The sequence below is a fragment of the Tupaia chinensis genome, unplaced genomic scaffold (assembly GCF_000334495.1).
Source record: "Tupaia chinensis unplaced genomic scaffold, TupChi_1.0 Scaffold143638_1, whole genome shotgun sequence".
Taxonomy (NCBI): Eukaryota; Metazoa; Chordata; class Mammalia; order Scandentia; family Tupaiidae; genus Tupaia; species Tupaia belangeri.
Window position 1 is genome coordinate 5,620 of NW_006203486.1, and position 6,457 is coordinate 12,076.

The 6,457-nt window shown below is 36.9% G+C and overlaps 1 pseudogene; it reads left to right on the forward strand.

Moving 5' to 3' along the window:
* The first annotated feature begins 481 nt into the window (after positions 1 to 481).
* On the forward strand, positions 482 to 1,875 carry LOC102468290 (aspartate--tRNA ligase, cytoplasmic pseudogene; annotated as a pseudogene).
* Positions 1,876 to 6,457: the final 4,582 nt, after the last annotated feature.

The window sequence follows — 6,457 nt, forward strand, 5'->3', positions numbered from 1 at the left end:
AAGCTAAAAAGATTCTCCACAGCAAATGAAACAATGTTCAGAGTGAAGAGACAACCTTCAAAATGGGAGAAAATATTTTCATTCTGTGCTTCAGATAAGGGACTGATAACCAGAGTATATAGTGAACTCAATCAGTTTACCCACTAAAAAATAAACAATCCAATTTAAAAATGGTCAAATGAACCAAACAGACAATTCTCCAAAGAATATAGATGAATGGCAAAAAAAAGTATGAAAAACTGCTCATCTCTTAGCTTATGGGAAATGCATATCAAAATCACAATGAGATACCACTTAACCCCAGTCAGAATGGCTATGATTTAAAAAAATAAATACTGGGTCTCCACGCGGAGTCTGAGTGGGTGCTCCAAGCCAGGAGGACCGGAAGGCCGGGAGGGCGGAGACTGTGGGGAAGGAAAGCCCCTTTGGCCTACCCTAGGGAAGCCTGGGAGGGAGGGTAGTGTCCACTGCCCCGTCCAGCATCCAGATGCCCAGCGCAAACGCCAGCCGCAAGGGTCAGGAGAAGCCGCGGGAGATCATGGACGCGGCAGAAGATTATGCTAAAGAGAGATATGGAGTATCTTCAATGATACAGTCATAAGAAAAACCAGATCAAGTTTTGGGTTGGATTAAAGACTTGACTATTTAAAAAGCTGATGAAGTTGTTTGGGTGCGTGCAAGAGTTCATATGAGCAGAGCTAACGGGAAGCAGTGCTTCTTAGTGCTACGCCAGCAGCAGTTTAATGTCCAGGCTCTTGTGGCGGTGGGAGACCATGGAAGCAAGCAGATGATTAAATTTGCTGCCAATATCAACAAAGAGAGCATTGTAGGTGTAGAAGGAGTTGTGAGAAAAGTGAATCAGAAAATCGGAAGCTGCACACAGCAAGATGTTGAGTTACATGTTCAGAAGATTTATGGGGTCAGTTAGGCAGAACCCCACCTGCCCCTGCAGCTGGATGATGTCATTGGGCCTGAGGTGGAAGGAGAGATGGAAGGAAGAGCTACTGTTAACCAGAATACAAGATAAGACAACAGAGTCATAGATCTTAGGACAACTAGTCAGGCAGTGTTCCGTCTCTAGTCTGGTATCTGCCAACTCTTCAGATAAACTTTAATTAACAAAGTCTTTGTGGAAATCCAAACACCTAAGATTATTACAGCTGCCAGTAAAGGTAGAGCCAATGTATTTACTGTGTCGTACTTTAAAAATAATGCTTACCTGGCTCAGTCTCCACAGCTGTATAAGCAAATGTGCATTTGTGCTGATTTTGACAAGGTTTTCTGTATTGGACCAGTATTCAGAGCTGAAGACTCTAATACCCACAGACATCTAACTGAATTTGTTGGTCTGGACATTGAAATGGCATTTAATTACCATTACCATGAAGTTATGGAAGAAATTGCTGACACTTTGGTACAGATATTCAAAGGACTTCAAGAAAGGTTTCAGACTGAAATTCAAATGGTGAATAAACAATTCCCTTGTGAGCCATTCAAATTTTTGGAGCCTACTTTAAGACTGGAGTATTGTGAAGCACTGGCTATGCTTAGGGAACCTGGAGTCGAAATGGGAGATGGAGAGAATCTAAGTATATCAAATGAAAAAGTGTTGGGTTGTTTGGTAAAGGAAAAGTATGATACAGATTTTTATATTCTTGATAAATATCCATTGGCTGTAAGACCTTTCTATACCATTCCTGACCCAAGAAATCCTAAACAGTCCAACTCATATGATCCAACTCATTCCGCTTTGGATCCCCTCCTCATGCTGGTGGAGGCATAGGGTTGGAACGAGTGACTGTACTGTTTCTGGGATTACATAATGTTCGTTGGACCTTGATGTTCCCTCATGATCCCAAACAACTAACTCCTTAAGGAAAGCCATGGTTTTATTCTTTCCAGTACCCTGACTTTGACCAGACTATACCTTAGGTACTAAAATACACAGTAGAATAACTTTCTAAAGTGCCATGGTTATTTTAGATTTATTCAGTAGAGGTTAGTTTAAGAGAAAAGGTTTTTCTAACTTCAGACATGCTTCAGTAGGAACATTTTAGTGAGAAATTAATATGGTTATGTTAAAATTAATCTTTAATTACTATATAAAATGTTAACAAGAGTCTTAAACAGTTAAGATTGTACAGCATTTATTTTTCTTTTCTATATTAACAGTGGCCACAATATTCATGTCCTAAGTTTTCAACATTTGAGCTTATTTTTAAAAATTCTGACATTGAAATAAGAACACTTGAGGAAGTACCTGAGATTTTAATGAACGCATAATTGACATATCATGGAAAATAAGGCAGGAAGTAAAGTTACGCCCAGAAATCATGTGAGGCGATACAATACTGTATTAAATTGTTAGATCCTAAACTTGCACTTCAATAAAATTTTAAAGCTAATTATAAAAAATAAATAAATAAATAAATACTGACAAATTTTGTTGAGTTTGTGGCAAAAGGGAAACCGTCCTACAGTGTTGATGGAAATCTTAATTAGTACAGCCATTCTGGAAAACAATATAAAGTTTTCTCAAAAAACCTATGATGAATAAGGCCAAAAGGGAGTGTGGTAGTTAAGGGCGCTGGACTCCCACATGGCTGACCGCAGTTCAAGTCCTGGACCTGGTGGCTTGCTTTCTCACTTTCTCTCTCTTGCCCTTGATCTCTTGCTCTGTCCCTCTCTAGTCAAATTAAAATAGAAAGAAAGAAAGAGAGAAAGAAAGAAAGAGAAAGAGAAAGAAAGTTAAATAAAATAATTTTTAAAAAATGTAAAAAAACAAAGCAAAACAAAACAAAAAAACTATGAACTACCATAAAACTCAGTAATACCACTACTGGATTTTTTTCGTTTATTTATTTATTTTGAGAGGTTTTTGCTATAGGGCACACCTGCTCGCCAGAAAGACAGAGAGAGACAGAGAGTCAGAAAGCGAGAAATCACCCCCCAGGGGGATAGCCACGCTGCAATCCCTTCTCCATTCTCCTCTCGGGATCTTGGGCATGCACGCACACGCACCTGGCGTGAGTTTAAGCCACCTGGTCCAGGACACGAACCGTGGTTGGCTACATGGGAGTCCAGCTACATAGCCATTATGCTAACTGCTGGTCCCCCACTACTGTTTATTTACCCAAAAGGACAGAAAAACATCCAGTCTGCAAAGTACTTGCACATCCATGTTTACTTTAGCATCATTCATGATTGCTAAAATATGGAATCATTCTAAGTGCCCAAGAACAAATGCCTGTATTGAAAAAATATGACACATAAACCCTATGGAATACTACTCAGCTATAAGAAAAAATGAGAACTGGTCATTTCATACAAGGTGGGTGAATATAGAAGATCTAAGGCTAAGCAAAGCAAGTCAGATCATGAAAGACAAACACTGTATATACCTACTAAATATATACTGACGTCTATACTCTATGGTGAAAATTGAAAGATATAATAGCAGGGAGGGCAAGTGTAGATATCAAAGACTGCAAAGGAAGGTATAGAAAGTAGGGGTTGAAGAGTGAGGCTCAGGGACAAAAACATTTATTATAACAGACATAAAAATATAAAATTATCTGTTGAAAATAATACATATATGATAATATCTTTGATTTGATTGACGTATACACACACATATACTTAGAAAAATCATATTGTAAGCTGTAAAGATATACAATTGAATGTAAATTTAAAAAAGTATAGGCCACAAAAAGCAAAAATAAACAAAAGGTACTATCAATACATCAAACTAAAAATTTTTGCGCAGCAAAGGATACAATCTCCCTGCAGAACAGAAGAAAATATTTGGAGATTATATGTTCACGAAAGGATTAATAACTTGAATATAAAAAGATATCAATTTATTAGTAAGAAAAAAGCAAATAATATAATTAAAACATGGGCAATCTATCTGAACAGAAAATTCTCAGAAGACATACAGATGGCTAACAATTACATGAGGGAATGCTCAACAGCATTAATCATCATGGAAATACAAATTAAAACCATAATGAGTTTTCAACTCATTAGAATAACTATCACTTTAAAAATAATGAATGCTGTTAAGTATGCAGAGAAAGAGAAACTCTTACACTGTTCGTGGGAATGTAAATTTGCACCAAAATTTTATGGCTATTCCTAAAAAATTAAATATAGTATTACCTTAAGATCCAGTAATACAACTACTAGATACATATTTTTTTAAAAAATCAGTGCCTTGAGCCAAGCCAGGCCTATCCTGAGATGGATACCATACTTCAGCTGTGAAATATTGGTTTCTTTGACCAAAAGAAAACTAAGAACGATTTTCTGCTGAGACTTCTGTCTCTAGACTCATTTCTAGTAGGTAGGAATAGCTCTGTGTCTCTTTGTCTCCATTTCTGTCTATCTCTCTCTGTCTCCTTGTGTCTCCCTGTGACTTAAATGTTTAAAAAATTTTTAGAAGATATTCTCTGGGATCTCAAGCCTCTCCTTTATTGTGTTAATTGATGCCTTTCCTCACTTCATTTAGGAAAGGCACCACCAAGCAAGGCCTATCCTGATATGGATACAATACTTCATCTATGAAATATAGGTTTTCTTGACCAAAAAATGAAGATTTTTGGCTGATACTTGCCCCTCCAGACTCATTTCTAGTGGATAGAAATAATTCTCTGTCTCTTTTTCTCCATTTCTGTCAGTCTCTCCATGTCTGTCTGTGTCTCCCTGTGACTTTTCAAATTTTTTTAAAGGTAAAGTATTCTCTGGGCTCTCAAGACTCTCCTTTATTGTATTATTGTTCCTTTTCCTCACTTCATTTAGGAAAGGCACCAGCCAAACCAGGCCTATCCTGAGATGGATACCATATTTCAGCTGGTTTCTTTGACCAAAAATGAAGATTTTCTGCTGAGACTTCCCCCTACAGACTTATTTCTAGTGGTTAGGGATAGCTCTGTGTCTTTCTCTCCATTTCTGTCTGTCTCTCTTTGCCTCACTATGTATCCCTGGGACATTTAATTTTTTTTATTTTTTTAAGGTAAAATATTCTCTGGGCTCTCAAGCTTCTTTTTTATTATGTTAATTGGTGCCTTTCCTCATTTCATTTAGGAGAGGCACAAGCCAAGCTAGGCCTATCCTGAGGTGGATACTGTACTTCAGCTGTGAATAATTGGTTTCCTTGACCAAAAATGAAGATTTTCTGCAGAGACTTCCCTTTCCAGACTTATTCCTAGTGAGTAGTGATAGCTCTGTGTCTCTTTTTCTCCATTTCTGTCTGTCTTCCACTGTCTCTCTGTGTCTCCTTGTGGGTTTGAATTGTTTTTTTAAATTTTAAGGTAAAGTATTCTCTGGGCTCTCAAGCCTCTTCTTTATTGTGTTAATTGTTGGCTTTTCTCATTTCATTTAGGCAAGGCTTCAGCCAAGCCAGGCCTATCCTGAGATGGATACCTTATTTCAACTGTGAAATAATTGATTTTGTGCCAAACAGTGTTCACTTTTGCTTTTTAAAATTATAATCTTATGGGGTTTTTATTGCTTTCTTCTTTCTTCTTTTTCTTTTTTTCATCTTTTTCCCTTATATTAATTCATTTTCTTTTTTCTTTATCGTTATTCATTTTTTGATCAGCCCCTATGCTTTAAGTGTCTCAATAAGTCCAAGTGAACAGTTTCCAAACATCTGAATATGATTAGGGCCAGATTATTCCTCTCCTCACCTTGAATCTGATGTACAAAGTATGAAAACGGAACAGAAGAGAGATTGCCTCATTTTGATTGCCTCTGAACGCTCAGATTGAACTTCAAGGATTAGGGAGATATGCTCCATTTATCAGATGACAAGAAATCACTTTGAGATCACAAGAAATATGGGAAAGCAAGATAATACCTCTCCTCCAAGGGAAAATAATTACATTCTTCATCCTCAGACAGTGCAATAAAACTCATGGATATATCTGATAAGGATTTTAGAATATTCATAATGACAAAGCTAACAGAGATGTAAGAGAAGAGAGAGAATGAACTGCAGAAGAGGCAGGAGAAAGGAACTGATGAGATCCAGAAGGTGAGGAAATTCTTGAAAAATCTAAAAGAGGAAATACACACTATAAAATAAAGAATCAAAAGGACCTAGTAGAGATGAAGGCCATAATAAAGGAAGTCAAAATCTCTCCCTTGAAAGTATTAGAAGCAGACTAGATCGTACAGAAAATTGAATCTTAGATATAGTAAATAGAATTGCTGGTCTAGAAAAATCCACCATAATGACTTAAGAAATGGCCCACAAAAATGAGAATAATATACAAAAAATACTAGATATTATCAAATGTCCAAACATCCAGATAATTGGTATCTTAGAAGGCAAAGAGACTCATAAGAACATTTGGTAGTCTATTCCATGAAATCCTGCAAGAAAACTTTCCCAACCTAGAGAGGCATTCAAAAAATCTAGTCCTGGGGAATAGCAGTTAGTGTAATGGCTATG